Raw genomic sequence first — 20,422 nt, forward strand, 5'->3', positions numbered from 1 at the left:
TATAGAGGAACATTTTTTTATGAGTATTTAAATATATGGAAATAATCCAAGTGCTAGGACATATGTTGTTTTGTATGAGCTAACCTATATAAGGAAATTATACAAGTGCAAGTATGTTTGGGATGATTTTGCCTTTAATTTTCACTGAAACTGTACAGTAAAATGACTTGAAATTAATACATTGATAGCCAGGATCACTTTGAACAAATGTGAATTTAAAGAATGAGAAAAATCTGTAAAGAAAAGTGTATAAAAAAATGAGACATACTGTGATATATATATATATATATATATATATATATATATATTATATATATATATATAAAAACACTGGAAAAAACAAAACAAAAAATAAATAAAAAACATTAATGTTAACATTTCTCAACATTAATAAATTATTTAGAATTATTAATGTACAATACAAACGTTTATGCACAAAATTGCATAAACTAAAAGGAAACGCCGGTGTGATCAGCATCACAAGTGTTGGCTAAGGCGTTAGCTACAGAACGAATAGGCTAGCTAGTTACGTTACTTATTGCTCAAAATATGGTAATTGATTTAACTATGATCTGCGCAGCATTTTATACGTGGAGAGACAGTTTATGTATATTAGAAAACTCATTCTAATTCATTCCCACTCTTCTTCGGTGGTAACTTAACCCAACTCCGTGCTTCCTGTAATGAGAGCTGTCAATCAAGGTACAAGGATGTCCCTGTGGGTGTGATTATGATGAAAGTGACCAATCATAACAGAGTCAGTGCCCTCCTTGGTTTCCGCCCCCAAATGTCAAAAGTCATCTAGACTCGAGGGAGCAGAAATCAGCTGAGCGAGGAGAAATCTACTGCGTGAGCAAAACAGCACTCCGCGAGCAGAAGCCCGCTGCGCGCGAGCAGGATTCCACTGTACAAGCAGAGTTAACCTATGAGAGTATGCCAGGCGCTCGTGCGCAGCTGCCTGTACACCTCTCGGTTGTTGAATTTGTGCACGAGTACTTTTATCATGCCAGCTAAAGGTTCATTTTTGCGCGTGTGAAATAACATAATGTGCTCGTGAGCATGTCTTACGCGCTCATAACTTTTGACTAAAGAATAACGCCATAGTGGTAATATTATAATAAGATCCCCTTACCACGTGGGAAGTGAAATCTGAGTAGCCTGTATTTGTACATGCTTGCAGAAAAAGCTTATCAAAACAAAGAAAAAGTTAGTAGATTGTCCTTTTTTTTACATTTTCTAGGTTGGTAGATGTGCTGGCGACCTGATTATAGCACTTAAACATGGAAAAAGTCAGATTTTTATATGTCACCTTTAAATTTTGGTGGTTTGGTTTTGTGCATTCAAGAGGATTGTGCATTTTTGTTAATGTTAAAGTGTTTGGGGATGGCCAAAAGTCTCACTTAACAATTTGGAGATAATGTCTGATGGTCTTTCAGGTTACCTACGAAACTTCTTTACCCAGACCTCTTGTGTTTATTGTTGTCAAAAAGTGACATTGACGATAAACCAGAGCTTTTCTAAGACAAGTTTTCAGAGCAATTTAAACTACCAGAGCACTTGAGTGAATCAGTCTGAAAGTAGCATAAATGAAAAAGGCTCTAACTTCGCATGTGAGGAATCCTTGATCTTTGTCTGTGTAACGTTTGCAGCCAGAAGTGTTTTCTTCCTTCCTCCAATTCTTTTTATTTTTGTCTCTTTCATTTCCTTCTCTTCTCGCTCAAGGTTCTGTATTGAATGAAATTGAAAGCAATGGTCTGTGCAGGTTGTGATTGTGTGTTTTTATGCCGGTTCATGAGAGAATTCACCGTTTGAACTGTAGAAGTCAGTCGCCATGCTGGAAATTCGACATGAATAGACAGTATGTTCTGTCTTTACGTGTTTAAATATGTGACCCAGGACCACAAAACCAGTCATAAGTGTAAATTTGTCGAAATTGAGATTCTTACGTCATCTGAAAGCTGAGTAAATAAGCTTTCCATTTATATATTGTTTGTTAAAATAGAACAATGTTTGTCTGAGATACAACTATTTGACAACCTGGAATCTGAGGGTGCAAAAAAATCTAAATATTGAGAAAATCGCCTTTAAAGTTGTCCAAATGAAGTTCTTAGCAATGCATATTACTAATCAAAAATCAAGTTTTTATATATTTATGGTAGAAAATTTACAAAATATCTTCATGGAACATGATCTTTACTTAATATCCTAATGATTTTTGGCATAAAAGAAAAATCTATAATTTTGACCCATACAATGTATTTTTGGCTATTGCTACAAATATACCCATGCTACTTAAGACTGGTATTGTGGTCCAGGGTCACATATTTGTTAAGAAATAAAAGAAGAAACTGTTTAAGTTCTGATAAACTGTCACACTGGTAATTGCTTCTCCATAGGCAGAAATTAAGGGGAAATAGCGTGCATGAGGAAGTACATGTTTTTTCATAATTTACATGCGTTTTGATTCTAGGTGGGTTGTGGTTTGCTCTCATCTAAAGAGTTTTTATTAAACTGACTCAATGTTGGCTTCCCATCATCAGATACTGTTCCCAAATGCAGACATGTGCTCAATCTTATTTTTAGTCCTCTGTAAAGCTTTTTACACTTAAAGTCCCCATGAAATCAAAATTGAGGTTGTTTGTATAAATGTTACCCTTAAGGTTATCTATAAGCTAGTATGCTCCAAAACAATGACAAAATTTGCATTTAGAAGATATAAGCATTCAAAACTCACAGTCTCTAACTTCCGCCAATATGGATCAACACTTTTTGATGACATCATCCTGCACTTCAGCTTCTCATCAAACTTTCTGTCCAATCAAATGCTCTCTAGAATCCGAAGCGGCCCACCCCCTACACTATAAATAGACGCTGAAGTCGCACATAAAATCAGTCACTTGTTCATAGAATTAGTATTTTCTGTATAGTGTACATACGATAGAATGGAGTGGATCGTATGTGCCAATCGACACAGACCACAAAACATATCAGACTCAGTTGAATTCTACACAGAACACAGTTACTGAGCCCAAGCTGTGATATAAATGAAACGCTATTGGCTATTTAAAAAAAAGGCTTACTGTTACAGTTGAAATTACATTAACACAGAATAATGCTGCATGTTTCAAAGCACTTCAGTGGACCTTTAGATCCTTGGTTAAATTTGCTTTTAGCTAAATGCGTGCAGTTTAAACAATGCTAGATTTTTACTGGAAGTCTTCAGCAACAGCCAGCCAATAATAACCTACCTCAGTAAATACTGATGCACTTTGTAAAGTTACTTTGTATTTGTTTTCAGGTTTATGTGTTTAGTTTCACTATCTGAAATGTCTTGAACCATAATAACACACATGCAATAAAATTCGGATATAGGGTTTTCTGAGCGCACACATCTGAAGCACGCACACATAAAGTAGCTGCCACACGGCATTTGTGTATTAAACGTTAAAAGTTCTCTTTCATGTCTTATTGCACTTAAACTGTAAAATACACAAGTTTATCTTAAAAACACACAGGAGTTACAAAAACAGTTAGTTGTGTCTGTGAAGGTAAACAGCTGGGGGGGAAAATTGTGTGTTTATATTAGATCTGTGTGGCAGCAGCGTAATATATGGCATAACTGTAGATTTTTGTTGTATATTTCAGACTATTTAAGACATTCAAAACAGATTTATGTGATAAAGGTTTACACAGATAGACAAGAAAACAATATTCTGCAGCGTTCCACAACATTTAATGGTGACTTTAAGTTTTAAGTATTTTGATTTGATTACTAACCTAGTAAAAGTACAGTATAAACAATGAATTAATGTAAATGTCTTTGATTAGTGCTGTATAGTAAAATCTGTGTTATAGAATGACATCTGAAGAACCATCTTGTGGACACTACAGATGCTCAAGCGCATTCACAGAAAGAAAATGTCTATGTGAGTGTATATAAGGAGCCAAGCCTGTTTAAATGCCCCAGGAGCCATTGGTTATATAATCTAGGCATAACATGCTTTTATGATTATGACACCACAGCTGTGAGCCTTCAAGTGCATGCATCCACACATGTGCACTTGTGCTGTGGCAGTTCTCGCGATAATAAGCCAGAGGATCCAGCTGTAAACGCGCCTGAACAGTGTTTATGCACACTACTTTGAAGGCTAAGTGATTGCAATTATTTTTGCAAGTAAATGGAGTTTAAAGGGGATAGTATGCCTAAAAATGAAAATTTATTATGCAATTAATTAATTACTCACCCTCATGTTGTTTCAAACCTGTAAGACCTTTGTTCATTTTCAGAACACAAATTAAGATATTTTTGATGAAACCCGAGAGCTTTCTGACCCTGCATAGACAGCAACGCAACTGACACGTTCAAGGCCTAGAAAGTTAGTAAGGCCATTTTTAAAATGGTTAATGTGACATCAGTGGTTCAACCTTAATTTATAAAGCTATGAGAATACTTTTTGTGCGCAAAGAAAACCAAAATAACAGCTCATCCCTGTCAGTCTTCGACGTGCACTCATAAGAGTGCCACAATTTCTCACAAATTAATGAGTTAAACAGGACTTTAAAGAAAAAATTAACCACTTCAAAATAGGGCTGTGCAATATGGACAAAATAATCATATTGCGATTTTTTTGAACGAATATTGCGATTGCGATTTTATTTGCGATTTTTTTTTTTTTTTTTTTTGCTTTTTCAAACAAGCTACATACATACATTCTAAATGTGTTCAGTGCACAAGAAGTGCATAACAAAACATTTCACCATGAAATAACATAGTATTAAGTTTAATAAACAAAACTGTAGTGAAATTGTCTTTAAAACAGACAACATAAAATAAATAAGCCATTTTACTTTTTTCCCAGTACTTTAGCCTACTTTGTGCAATAACGAATACATTCATTTCAGTGGAAAAATAAGTCCAAAACTCTCTTTTTTAACATTTTGAGGGTTCTAAAATCTTTTTTTTTTTCTTATGTGTTTTAATTTTTCTGATAATGAAAAAGCATAAACATTTATTTATTTTTAATCAAATGATAAATAAACCCTTTTAATTTGTCAAACAAAAAGAAATTTACTGTTAAAATCAATGTGTGGAAGAAAAATTATATTCAGTTTAAAACATTTAAATAATAATTAAGTGGTTAATCTTGTTGTAATATTTTTTTATCATATATATTGTTTTATGTAAATTATTTAAATAGGAATATATAAACACCTACATTATACTGTACAAAAGTAATACAGGACTAATATTGTTCTGTTACATGTTAAACCGTACTTTTATTTTGACAGGTTGCAGTGAAGTTTCTGTATGTATATGATGCTAGTTTTCTCAAATGAAACGGTAAAAGTGAAACTCACAGCAGCGATTTGGCGATTGAGTTTATCTGTTCATGTGAGATGCAAATGCCAAAAATTAGCGGGAGCGTCACGTGTGCTTCAGTCTGCATGTAGTAAAGAAATAAAACGCGTCTCCACCATTCATACATAAAGAAGCAAACGGAACATGCAGGATTCATATTAAAACTTTTTTAAGTCTTTTTGCATTTCAGTTTTCACAGACACTAGTCTATATCGCGATTTGAATTAAGTGACAGACCAACTTTTGATTTATTAATCCAAAAATCGACGAATTACGTGGCATTCCGCGCTCAGTGGCGCCACCAGGATTTTTTTCATAGGGTGGCCGAAAGGGGCCAGTAAAAATGTTAGGGTGGCACAATACAATGCAAAAAATTGAATGCCTAAATCTGATTGAAGACAATACTTTTTGGCATCATTTCTGGTAGCATATAAAGTTATAGGCTTCAAAACTTAAGTATTACTATGCTCTGTACAGAGCAAAATAGAAAAAGTCGCTCTGCAATTTAACTGCAAATAACCTCGTCTTTATTTGGAGTGCAAATTAATTTAAAATGAGATTAATAATAAAAAAGAAAGCATAGATATTTAATCGGCATATTCATCAAAATAGACACAAGCTTAATACAAGTGCAGCCCGAGCCCGACGGCTCTTCAGCGCAGTTTGAAGAGTTGCGCGATCATGCGCATGCAATAGCCTACAGCTTGCCACGAAGCACAGGCAGAGGTAATTACCATGAATGTGTCGGGGGAAATATTAAGGTAATATTTAAAAAAAAAATAAACTGACGATCCTGACACGCCATTTCCTCATTGGACGCGTCTTTAGAGAGAATTGCATTTTTAAGGATTTCATAGCCTAATAAAAGATTTTGCTTTCGGTTTCGGTTAATTATTGTAAAACGCTTCTGTTCAAGACCAAGACGACAGTATCAAGGCCGTAACCAGGGTTTGAAAATGAGTGAGGTCCGAAGTAAGGTGTTAAGAATTCTGCTATAATAACACCCACAAATGCACTACATATAGTCTAGCGTCAGAGGAAAAAAAAGAATTACGTTTGTTGTTTCTTTGACTGCACACTCCGCGACCCACCAGTTGAGAAACACTGCTTTAATTAATGTTTTTTGATGACTTAAGGTTAACTAAAGAGCACGAGACGTCTTCCTGCTGGCCAGTAGGCTATTTCATTCTGTAACAAACAGATTTGTATTATGCTATTGTTTTTGATAGTGTTCTATATTTCTTTCAAATAATAACGATGATCACTGCGTTTGTCTTACCGATTGTGGTATCTTCCTGTCAGCAATTAAGTTACAGGTAGTCTATAAGCTTTTTTTTTATGAATATACAATGTTGCCAGATATTGCTACGAAAAACAAGCAATTACCAAAAAAAAGAAAAAGATATCCGAAATAAGTTCAAAGCTTTTTTTTGTAAATATGATTAATATATCACTAACACTAACGTTCAAATTTCCACTTTATAAACGTCCCAAAGTGTCACACTAAATTGGAAAAACGAGTCAAAAACACGTATAATAGGTGGATCTGGCAACAAACAGAGGCTGCACCCGCGCTCTCACTCAACGCGCTCTAAAGCCCAGTTCACTGCGCTGTCTTCTCGCAGCAAGATGAATTGCAAACAATCATGTGATATGAGGTGGCTAAATAATCGGCTAAATTAAACGGCTAAATAATCATTCAGAGAGCTTGACATTTTATTTTTGAATATTAAAAAAATGACCGAGGTCCGGACCTCGGTGACCTCATTACTGGCTATGGCCGTGGACAGCAGCGCATCTTCTATGCAGGGGCGTCGGACAGGGGGTAATAGTGGAACAGAGTAACAGGGGCCCTTGGCGAGGGGGAGCCCATCGCGAACCCCTCCCCTCCCACTGAACGTGGTCTTCTATGTTTTCTTTTTTTATAAAGTAACAAAGTTTAAAGCCCAAAATTAGCTTTCACTTTCCGCATGCACAAACGATTGGATATGGGTCTATCAGCGTACATTTATATAGGTTAAATGTTTAAACTAACATATATAATATGATAGAACAGTTTAATATCCAGAGATTTTATTTTAGGCAAGTCGTGATTATTTGAGAAGGCTAAATTGATCAAACATAGGTTATGATCGACTCGCTGGTCGTTTTGAAAATCAAAAACTAACATTTAACGAACAAAAAAAATGCTCCAAACGCTTTTCTAAATTAACTTAAAATAATAACGAAACGAAATATTATATAATCTCTTTGTCATTGCATACAGAACTGAACTATTTATGCATGCTTCGCGGTGCGGCTGCGCTTGTGAGAGTGCTTGAAGTCGCCGCAACTCGAGAGGTGGAGGGGTTGAGAGCGTATTCTACATTACACATCATAGAAGTTTATTATATTTATTTCTAATATTGTGTTTTGTCAATGTCCGTGTTAATTTATAAAATAAAATTATTATTCTAAAAAACTCCACTCTTGCTGGTTGGGGGGGCCAATGGGGTGGCCAGTGTCATTTTAGGGGTGGCCGCGGCCCCCCCTGGCCCCCCCTTGGAGGCGCCACTGTCCGCGCTATAGTAAATTCGGTTTTTATGAATGGAGTCCGCGATCCAGTCCGTGTTTTCTTGGAGGAGACATTGTAATCACGCGACCATGAAGAGACAGAAATGACATGCCTTAGTGTAAATAAGATAAATAACATAAGGCAATTTAGTATGTTTAATAAAATAACTATGTATAGACCTGTTCTATAGGAAAGATAACCTTAAATGACTTCTATTGTGATGTGGCAACAAATCGAAAATAAAATGAACTTGACGTTCAAGGGGGGCGGGGGGTGCCGTTTGGGGGGGATATATAAAATCGCAACCTTGTGCGGTTTAGAAATCGCATGTGCTTAAATCGCGATTTTTTTGCGATTGCGATTAATTGCACAGCCCTAGTTCAAAACAATTTCCACATGACACCGCATGAAGTATTGTGGTTACTGTTAACTTTTCGTACTTCAATTTGCATTATTTCATAGTTTTGATGACTATTATTCTTAATTATGAAAAGTAGCAAAGAATAAGATGTAACCAAACTAGTACGCATATACATATACACATAAATCTTTTTCTGTTTCTCTTTCAGAATGGGCAGAGCACCACTGAGGATGGGGTCACTTCATCTGTTAAGGTAGGACCCAGCTGAACACATACGCAAACACACTTCCAGGTGTTTGGGACAGTTATAAAAGATTTCTTTTTTCTAGAAAAAACTTATGTTCTTCAGCAATTCCAGCAAATCCTAGAACATGCTGTTTTCAGATGTTACATTTATTTATCCAGCTTTCTGAGTTCATGGGTAATTTGCAGGACAGATGTTTCTTTTCCTGCTGGTTGTTTATACTTAGTTGCCAACTTTTTTTAATGGCCCCAACAAATGTGTGTTGAATAACTTGTTGTAGCAACACATTTTATTTAAAATCTATTCATGTTTGTAATGAAACAACACGTGTTATTAATTAACCCAGGCTCATTGGAAATACGTGCAACAATGTAATTACATACCTTGCTGCATGTTTTGCAGCAGTTTCAAAGTGAAATGTACAGAACGTGGCGCTAAAACACACATTCAATATTTGACGATGCACACATTTATTACATTGGTACATGCGCGTATTGCTGTGTTTTTATTACCCTACTTGCGCTATTACGGTACGTATATCTTTGTACATTTTAACCTGTGCTAAGTGGTGCTCCTCATCATAGTCCATTCTCGCAATTTCTCGCAGTCTCAACATTTGTAAAGTATAAAAATGCATCAGGCATTCAAACAAAAGATGTGTGACCTTAACGCATTAGCCTGATAGGACAAATGGACAGTTGCTGTAGGTCAACTGCCCCCAACTTTCTCACACTGACCATAGGGTCATTCTTGATGGTGAGCCATGAATCTGAGTCATACTGCTGCCTTAGATTTGATTTGAGACTCATGTTTGAGCCAATATTGTGAGTGCTGTGTTTAAGAGACCTCAGAGCCGCCTCTGTCTCACAGAAGTGTCTGGGGTATATTGACAGCTTTCTGAAACAATCAATGGAACAAGTGCTAAGAAGAATTCAGTCTAGAGTTCTGGCTCAGAGACTCTAAGGTCTCTGTGTGTGTCTAATGGGGTTGGATTACTCATGGCCTCTCTGTTCCAGGGTTCATCTTGACTTTTTGCAGCCTGTCTATCTAGCTCTGTGGGGAAAGCCTCTCTCTCTCCCTCATGAATCCCTGCATTTGTTGTGTTTTTTATGTGTTATATGAGCCTGATGTGATGGACAGAGAGACAGCCTGTCTTCTACAGCATGCGCTTTTCTCTGTCTTTCTGAACAGTGAGCTCACCTCAAAACTGCAGTGCAGCTCAGTCAAGGTCCTGTAATGCTTTAGACCCCAGAGACTACGGCCAGATATTTTTGGGCATTTAATTTAGTCTGTCCAAATTCAAAATGACCTCATTTGAGCATTAGTTTAATGTATTTTTGTTATCAGTGAATGTTTTATTATGCATGTATTCTGATTATTATGCATGGCATTTAATTAGTCAAGACTATCGCCAATCAACCATTGACTAATTATTGATTATGGAAATAATCTGCATTTGGTGGAATATGACACTGTATATTTTTAAGTGGTTGTATTCTTGTCATTACAGCTCTCTGAAGATTTTAGTATGGTGATGGATTTGACAATGTTAATATAATTGGTCTTGGTGGAATAGATCTGCTAAGCTGCTGAATTGTTGCTGCAACACAAGTACAGGAACTTGCTACTGTCAGTGTAATATGCCGATACAGTGCTGTGAGTATTTAAGACATTCTGCTGCTGCACAAACAGCATATATAATGACCTGTAGTAGATCTAAACAGGTGGAGCTGGGGAGGTGGACGGTTTCAGAGGAACCCTGAAAGCACGCTGCAAAATGCTAACCAGCATTAAATGTAAAGCAGCAAGCCCATTGGCTGTGTATGCAACATGAACCAATCAGTGCCAAGTAATTTAACCCTGTGAAAATCATCAGTTTGCGTTAAGGACCCATCAGTCTGCGCCATCTAGAGTTTCATGACAGAACTTGGCATTTCCTGGTGTTTCTTGACCTAAATTGCATAAGGGTAATAGATTTTTTGGATTATCATGAAATATTTTACAGTAAAAAAATAAATCTATTAAAAAATACAGTTATATTTTGCATAAAATGTAAGCCTGTTTTAAATGTTAGACCACAAACCTTTTTTATATTGTCACATTTACCTGTTGTTTTCATGTCTTTTAAGAACTCTTAAAATCTTACTATATTGTCCAGATATGGCTTTTGAATATTTTATAACTCTTATTATTTTCAGTGATGATTGCCATTAGATTGTTGTTACTGTAATACATTTATTTAATGCTTAAATAAAAACCAATTAAGTAGCACAGGTATATTTGTAGCAATAACGAAAAATACATTGTATGGATCAAAATGATACATTTTTCTTGTATGCTAAAAATCAATAGGATATAAAGTAAAGATCATGTTCCATGAAGATATTTTGTAAATTTCCTACCATAAATATATCAAGACTTAGTTTTTGATTAGTAGTTTGCATTGCCAAGAACTTCATTTGGACAATTTTAAGGCGATTTTCTCAATATGTAGTTTTTTGCTCCCTCAGATTCAAGATTTTCAAATAGTTGTATCTCAGCCAAATATTGTTCTATCCTAACAAACCATGCATAAATGGAAAGCTTATTTATTGATGTATAAATCCCAATTCTAACAAAATTACCCATATGTCTGGTTTTGTGGTCCAGGGTCACTGTTTAAACACAGTACAAAATTAGCTGTTTGCCACACCTGCAGTTGGTAAATAAAATGTAAGGATATTTGTTAATTGTCATGAAACAGTATTTTGAAATATTGAATAAAAATACACATATTTTGATGTGATTTGTCTTTTTAACAATAAAATGTCATAGGTTGCATAATGATTTTCTTTCAAAATTTCTAAGTTCTATAAAACTATAATTATTTATTTTCACATTACAGTAATGAGAATGACATATTATTATTATTATTATTATTATTATTATTATTATTATTGAGATGAGAATTTAGGGGTGTCTGTAGGTGTCAAGAAACTGATGTTACAGTTCAATCCTAAAGGGATAGTTCACCCAAAAATGAAAATTCCTGTCAAAAATGACTCACCTTCATGTTGTTCCAAACCCATAAGACCTTAGTTCATCTTCGTAACACAAATTAAGATATTTTTGATTAAACCTGAGACCAGAGGTGTAAAGTACTTGAGTAATTTTACTTGATTACTGTACTTAAGTATTATTTTTGGGGATTTTTACTTTACTTGAGTACAATTAAAAATGAATACTTTTACTTTTACTTAAGTACATTTTTAAAGAAAAAAAACTACTTTTTACTCCTTACAATTTTATTTACAGTCAAAAAGTAAATAATTCCAAAATACTAATTTTTGTGAATTTTTTTTTTACTATTTTCTCTTGCTAACAAACCAATTGAATTGCGCTGAATTCCAGTTTAATTAAAATGTTATTCATTGTGCCAATGAGATTCGTTTTTACATTCTATGAAATTAATCAGACATGTTCATTGGTCCTTTGGAAGTGACATCAAGTTGCATCAATCACCACAATGCACAGCACCTTGACCTGGAAATTAGAGAAATTATAACATGCAGTCAGTGGAAGAAAATGGAGGAAGAACATGATTCAGTAGTGAACGCAGCCCAAAATCAGCCACAGGGGCAAGAGCACCCGTGGCCTTACCTTAGCGAATTCTTTTCTTTTAGCGGTATTAGTAAGGATTCATACAAGATGAAATGCATCCTTTGTCTCCCGCTCAACAAAGAAATATCGGCCTTCAAAGGTTAAATCTAAACAGTTCTAAAGCAGGATAAAACCTTGTATGTGGTTCATTCACTTCATGTTTTTAGAGATTAAAAACGTAAACAAGAATCTCTAGTTTTCATTTTTGCTTTTACTTTTACTTTTTTAATACTCAAGTACAATTTTAATGCAGTACTTTTTTACTTTTACTTGAGTGTAATTCTGGCTGAGTACTTTTACTTTTAATTGAGTAAAATTTTCACTCATTACTTGTACTTTCACTTGAGTAACATTTTTGAGTACTTTTTACACCTCTGCCTGAGACCTCCATAAACAGCAAGGGTCCTACCACGATCCAGATACGAACCAAGAACATCGACAAAATAGTCCATGTGTCATCAGTGGTCAAACCATAATTTTATGAGAATACGAGAATACTAACAAAAGTAAAATAACAGCTTTATTCAACAATTATTCTTCTCTGTGTCATCCTAGCGCTATTTTGGAGAGTTTGGATACAAAAAGTATTACGGTTGAACCATGATGTCACATGCACTATTTTGTCCTTGTTCTTGGTACCTTTGTGGAGCTTGAACGTTGTGGGACCCTTGCTGTCTATGGAGGGTCAGAGACGGAGAGCTCTCGGAATTCATCAAAAATATTTTAACGAACGAAGGTCTTACGGGTGAGCAATTAATGACAGAATTTTATTTTATTAAAGGAACACTCAACTTTTTTGGAAATAGGCTCATTCTCCAGCACCCAGCCCCCCCCCCCCCCCCCCCCCGAGTTAATAAGTTAATTTTTACTGTTTTGAAATCCATTCAGCTGTTCTCCTGTTCTGGCGATATCGCTTTTAGCATAGCTTAGCATAGATCATTGAATCCTATTACATTTATTCATTTAGCAGACGCTTTTATCCAAGCATAGCATCGCATTCAAAAATGACCAACGAGTTTCCATATTTGTTTTATTTAAAACTTGACTCTTCTGTAGTTATATCGTGTACTAAGACCGGTGGAAATGCAAAGCTGCGAGTTTCTAGGCTGATAAGATTAGGAACTACACTTCCGTTCTGGCGTAATAGTCAAGGAAGTTTGCTGCCGTAATATGGCCGAAGCAGGCGGAGTATTATCAGAAATGAGTTCCCAGCTAGTTTAGCATTTGCACATGTGCTGCGTGGTATTACTGCTCCTGCTTCAGCCTTATTACGGCAGCAAACTTCATTGACTATTACGCCAGAATGGGAGTGTAGTTCCTAATCTTATCAGCCTAGAAAATTGAAGCTTTGCATTTCCACCGGTCTTAGTACACGATATAACTACAGAAGAGTCAAGTTTTAAATACAACAAATATCGAAACTCGTTGGTTATTTTTGAACGTGATGCTATTGGTCTAATAGGATTCAATGATCTATGCTAAGCTATGCTAAAAGTGATATCGCCAGAACAGGAGAACGGCTGAATGGATTTCAAAATGGTCAAAATCAACTTATTAACTCGGGGGGGAGTTGGAGAATGAGCCTATTTCCAAAAAAAAGTGGAGTGTTCCTTTAAGTGTACCAAATGTTAGGGATGACATTTGGCCTAAACAGATTTGTGAAATGCTTAAACACATAGCAGTAGACACACTGTTAACAGGCTGAGCGCATGATTCATGAGTCCATTACTGCTGGCCGATTCACCAGCTCACGGTCTGTCACTGCTTCCCTTGATACATGCTGATTGGTTGTTGTTGTGGGAACACTTAACATAAATCACACAAGTTTTTATTCCATTTTACGTCAGCAAGGGTTGTTGGTGAGGGTCATTTCACTGGTGATGAACTTAGATGTGATCTATTGTCGTCATAAATACAGCAAAGTCAATCTGTTTGGAAGGACATGCTCAGCAAGACAATCCAGCTATTGGATCTGAGGCAAAATGCACACAAAAGCAGTCATTATGACAGATTTACTGTGAGCACTTTAAAAGCCCTCGGCTCACAGCACTTGTCCCTGTTCTCCAATTTTGAATTGGGACGTGTGAATAAATGGATAGATGTCTGCCTGTCGAGGGCTTTGTCTTTAGACTCTTCATGCAGTTATTTTGAAGCATCCTTTTCCTCATTATATGGGAACATCATGTCTAGGTGTAATGAAATGGTTTGTGAGTGGGAACAAGTGTTGAAGGGATGGATGGATGAGATCAGTTATGTAAAAAGAACAGGAACAGCTAATGAGGTGAAGCCTGTTGCCCTTTATTTCGCTCTCACTCAATGTTTTTTCTCCCCAGCGTGTTGATATTATTTGCCCTTGTTAAAGCTCAAGTGTGTAGTATAGATGTACAATATGTCCATCAATGAAAAGTATAAACACTCTTGCTCTGTATGAACATCCCGACCAGCCTGACACAGCAACAGTGGCTTAACCAATAGCATCGGTTTAGGGGCGGGACTATCTGGAGTTTTTGTGGAAACCTGTTTAAAAACATAATTATTTAGAGATAGTAGTGGTGCGGGAATTACGCAATTCACCATTAAAGCTACATTCAGTTCTCAGTTAAAAAACGGTTTAATCGTTGATGATAAATATATCCTGATAGTTTTTTCACAGATCTAAAGCCCTGTTTTGCATGTTGTCTGCTGAAGGGCCAAAGCTTCAGGATCGATATTGTGGATGAACGTTGCTAATAATACCTCCGTTCTCCTCCGCCTTCCCCAGAGAGAGCAAGCAGGAATAAATAACTGCTTGTCCAGGAATCTCTGTCAGCCTGGGTCTTTAGTTGAGCAGAGTCAAGCATGACATGTCGGAGCCACAAGCGACAGTCTTGGGTGATAAGAACAGAAATTTTAATGAGACCTTATCATCTCTATTTCATGTCATTTTGCAACTTCTCACTTTTATCTCACTTCCTTGCTGCTTTAGCTTCTCATCAGCTCTTGCTTCCTCTGTCTTTTAATGACCCCCTTATTTTTATTCATGTTGTCAGTGTCAAAAATTAAAGATGCCGTTTTTTGTTATCCTGGCCGATATGGTCTCGGACTTCTAAAAAAAAAAAACATTTTTAAAGGTATTACTATATACTGTTCTGTTCCTTATATTAAAAACTTTTTTTAATGAGGGAAACATTACATGAATAGACCTGTAAATTTATTTATGGCATCATTTGCTCTCTGAAATTCTATTGCAGAGGTATTTTCTTAACAATATGAAAACTGAATAAAAGAAGGCTATATCTATAAATTTAAAATAACACCAAATGCAAAGTAGTTTATATATAATGCACAAGATATCGTAAAATCATAAAAGCTTTGCTGGAATAATCTTGTGGTTTAAATTATGCAGCTCAATAGTTTTTAGGAGAGTTTCTCCACATTACAAATTCTACAACACTTATTCTATTATGTATTAATTGAGATTTATACATCATTTGAAAGCTGAATAAATAAGCTTTCCATTGATGTATGGCTTGTTAGGATAGGACAATACAATGGCCGAGATATAACTCTGGAATCTGAGGGTGCAAAAAAAATCGAAATACTGAGAAAATTGCGTTTAAAGTTGTCCACATGAAGTTCTTAGCAATGCATGTTACTAATTATAAATTAAGTTTTCATATTTACGGTAGGAAATCTACAAAATATCTTCATGGAACATGATCTTTTGTTAATATAGTAATGCTGCCTTCTAGGCTTTGAACAGTTAAATAAACACACTTGTATGTGTCAAAATGCCCATCTTTGCAACTATCTTCATAAACACAGTAATTTAGGTCTTAAGTGAAAGCAAACGGCTGAAAAAGAAGACATATGTAACAGAATATTTTGTGTCCGGCCAGCTCTAAGGCTGATGATACACGGGGCAACTTTTTGAGCTATTTAATCAGGCAACTTTTTTTGAGCAGTGTTGCTTGGGCACTTCCTATTGAGAAATTTCTATTTGGATAATTTGGATAATCATTCGTGGGCCTTGTATCATTTGCCAAAGTTGCCCAGTGTATCATTAGCATAAGAGTGACAGCACACTGTAAAAATGACCGTGACTTTAATGGTAAAATACTGTAAAAATGCTACAGTAACAACCTGTTAAATGGTTAACGTAAAGTTCCTCTACTATATATGGTGTAAAACTGTATTGGACATTGCATGTAATTTTACAGTAGTATACCGTTATCAGAAGTGAAAAAGACCGTAAAATTTAACCGTAAATTGACATTCCCAGAATTCCCTGCATTACATTTCAAATTTGAAACATGTTTCTTAGTTTTTTCAGTTTTGTACATTAGGGTTGTATGTTACATCTAATGTTGTTAAATGTAATGTTTTAGTTTCATGTGTGTTATGGTGTTTAGTGTTTGTGTGAATGACACTGTGCACCTTCTATATATGTTATATTATTTAAAATAGGGATGCACCGAAATGAAAATTCTTGGCCGAAGCCGAACAAAATTAAACACTGGGCCGAAGTTTTTCATGTTTGTTCCCCTATGTATTTTGCTAATTTTTTTCCACCATTGCATAAATCAATATGTGTTTTTTTACACTTTTGTCTTGCTTTTCAAAAAAAAAAAAAACTATTACAAAACAACAATTTTAAATATTTACTTAACACTGAACATTTTTAACATTCTAGCAGACATTATAGCCTACCGACAAAGCACAATTTAACTTAAAATTAATAAGTTAGATATAAGACTTTGAACGTTGGCCAACAAGCTTGTACAGCGCTGTCAGAATACATACAATTTGTGCGTGAATTAGACAACATAACGTTCTGTAGTGAATTTACTAATGGTTTAAGGCCATTTCGCGATTTCAGTCATCATACAGTAACCAGCAACAACCACCCCTTTCTCTTCTCATTGAAGACATGCGATGCAGTTCTAAACAGTCTCTCGCTGTCGGTGCTTGTAATGATTTTTTTGCATATTTCTCGGACATTTTTAAAAGCTTCCACACTGCCGACATGTTTGCTGCATTAGTGCGCGCCTCTGGTTGATTGCGTTACGTTATTTGTTCGGAATATTTTATTCGCCCTTTTTCACTTATTCGGCCAAACACCGAAAGAGCGGTTGCCAAACATTCGGTGCATCCCTAATTTAAAAGCTGCTTGCGATGGGCTTTGGTTGATCATGTGACTTTCTCATCAGTGTATTACAAAGGTACAAACAGATTTCAGTACTTCAGTAGGTTGGTACATTAACATTATATCAGTTTATGATATTACGGTATTTAAAAGTCAATTTACGTTAAAACCGTAAAATATAAACGTTGCTACTGTATTTTTTACGGTTAAATACTGGCAACCACAACTGCCAGTTTTTTTTTATCGTAAATTTTACGCCCTTTTTTTTTACAGTGCAATCATTCATGTAAATCAAACAAAAGAGAGAAAATCACTCACTGCTCTTGACTAAATCACTATTGTAACTTTAAGATGAAATGTATTTAATTTACACAGTGTAGAATATGCAGTGTTTTTATACATTTGATTACTTTATAAAATGCATGTAGTAGTATTATTTATTTGTTCTACTGTAGTTTTTTTGTCCTATTGCTTGTATTTAGTATTTATTAATCACTGACTGTTTACTTGTCTTCACTGAGCTTGAGTTTTATTATTTTTTAGGGTAGTATTACTTTTTTTGTGATGCTGACATTATGAAATTTCTATAGTAACAAAAATGTATAGCATAAAGCCTTATTTAAAGCAAAAATAACTATTGTGATATATATATACCCACCCCTATTATCTATTCAATAACTAAAACGTGATATGAAAGCCAAATTGCTTTCCAGTGTCCTCTGAACCAAGTGCACATGGAGCTCAAACCTTGCATCAGTTTCCAGGGTGAGCTTTGGCACAAATTGGCTGTGGTGACTGTCAGATCTCATCCTCACATAAGGTGAGCCACATCTATCCCAAGGGTTTTTGAGGCAAGTTCCTGGATATAATCCTATTCTTAGTCTTAGTCCGAATTTGTATTGCAATAGTTTCATGAGTTACCATGGTTAATTCGTACTTCTGTAAAAGAAAGTTATTTTAAAAGTAACTTGACTTTAAGTTAATATTTTTTTCTAACAGAATGAAAATATACCTGATTTAAAAAATATAGTTTGGGGAAAAAAAATTAAACAGAATGAAATATCAAATTAAATTGATTCAGACAGCAAAAAATCTGTGCATGTAAACAAGGATGAGTCATTTCAATAAATGAAGGTTTCTACATCAATTTTCTCAAGCACATGCTGTAGATATTGGCAACATTAAATCTAGTCCTTCTGATATAAAGTGGACAATTATGATTATCTCCCATTAGCTTAATAGTAGACCATTAATGGCAATGACTCTGACCACTGTTTAGTGTACTATATACAAGTGTGCTCATTTGAGCAGAACATTTGTGTATAGGATTTTACAATCAACTAATCTTAAGAATCTCATTTCTTGTAATTAGTGAATTATGTTAAGTGTGCTGAATATTTTCCACGACTTGTGCTCTCTAGTCAAAACATGTTTCAACTTCCTGTGATCATTTAGTTTAAGGGTGGTTCCTCATGCCTGGATTAAATTCATCGTGTTCTCCTGTTTTCTCTTTTTTTTCCCTGCCAAAATAATCACACTGATAGTGCCAAATATCCACCATGCCCTCTGTTTTTTTCTCGTCAACATCATCTTATTTGAAGACTTTTCCAGTATTCGTTTTACGAAGCGCAGTGTGCCTCATTTTTTTTTTTTTTTTATGTTTTCATCCTTACCGCTCCTGTGATGAAAGACAGACCTCTCCTCAGTCATCACTCTGGTTTTGAACATTTCTGCTAGTGACTTTGGCCAATTTAAGGAGTCATTTCCAAAGCTGCCGCAGAGATTGGAACAGAATCAAAGGCTCATGTGAAAATTGAAAGTGAGAAATTGGTCTTGTACAAGACAGTTCAGCTCTAGAGAGCAGCAGAAGTACTAAACTACGAGTCAGTTCCATCTGATGGATGTATTAAGCTTCTCATCTGGCCTTGTGGTAGAGTTCAGTACTCTTGGCTCATATTTTTGCGAGTGTTTTTGCTGAAGTTTGTTTAAAAAAGTCCAAGCTGTTCTGTCTTCTGTTCTGTTTCTTTTAGAGCTGAGGTTTCTAAGAGCAGGAACGTCCTTCTGGGAGATTTCAATCATTTGTTCTGTCTATGAAGTGCTGTCAGAACTGCTGCTCATTGTCTAGAGAGGCAAGAGGAAAAAAACAACTGATATTAACACACATTATTTGATGCATAAAAGCAGGAAATGTGGGAGGGGATGTTCATCCAAAATATATTAAAAAAAAATTTTCAGCACATTAAGATCTGCCAAACCTTTCCATTATGTTGATCAAAAATGCTGTAAAATCTGTTGTCAAGTGATTCAGTAATGAATGTTGAATATGTCACATGCTGTTTTTTTTTTATCAGTTTAATGCAAATTTTTGGTGTATTTGTTTCGTCTGTTTATTTTGTGAGAAAATATGCAGAAAACATAACATTGAACTGAGAATATTGGATGGTTATTGTTATAATACAAGTTCACAGCATTATTTAACCACAAATAATATAAGTCGTAATAATAATAATAATGAAATTAAAAAATGAAAGCTTATGCCTACCTACTTAAAGGGATAGTTCACACAAAATTGAAAAACACCCCATGATTTACTCACCCTCAAGCTATCCTAGGTGTATATGACTTTCTACTTTTAGACAAATACAATCAGAGTTACATTAAAATTGTCCTGGCTCTTCCAAGCTTTATAATGGAAATGAATAGGTGTTGAAGCTAGACGAAGCTAGAGATTATGGTTTATAAAGTTTTAAATATCGATATTTTCCTTGCACAAATGCATCGATTCACTGTAGAAGGCCTTTATTAATCCCTCACTTTATGCAGAAAACATAAAATTGAGCTAAGAGTATTGGACGGTTATTGTTATAATACAAATTCACAGCATTATTTAACTACAAATAATATAAGTCATAATAATACTAATAATGAAAATAAAAATGAAAGCTTATTCCTAACTATTTAAAGGGATAGTTAACACAAAATTGAAAAATACCCCATGATTTACTCATCCTCGAGCCATTCTAGGTGTATATGACTTTCTACTTTTAGACGAATACAATCTGAGTTATATTAAAAGTGTCCTGGCTCTTCCAAGCTTTATAATGGCAGTGAATAGGTCTTGAAGCTAGCCGAAACTAGAG

At 35.2% G+C, this 20,422-nt stretch overlaps 1 protein-coding gene across 1 annotated transcript in view; it reads left to right on the forward strand.

Moving 5' to 3' along the window:
* Positions 1 to 8,486: 8,486 nt before the first annotated feature.
* rps6ka1 (ribosomal protein S6 kinase a, polypeptide 1) overlaps positions 8,487 to 20,422 on the forward strand; it is a 74,732-nt gene continuing 62,796 nt past the window's right edge. The window contains exon 1 of the mRNA XM_073826638.1: positions 8,487 to 8,527. The gene's annotated coding sequence lies outside the window, so the exon portion shown is untranslated. The remainder of the gene's footprint in view (positions 8,528 to 20,422) is intronic.

The sequence above is a fragment of the Garra rufa genome, chromosome 21 (genome assembly GCF_049309525.1).
Source record: "Garra rufa chromosome 21, GarRuf1.0, whole genome shotgun sequence".
Lineage (NCBI taxonomy): Eukaryota > Metazoa > Chordata > Actinopteri > Cypriniformes > Cyprinidae > Garra > Garra rufa.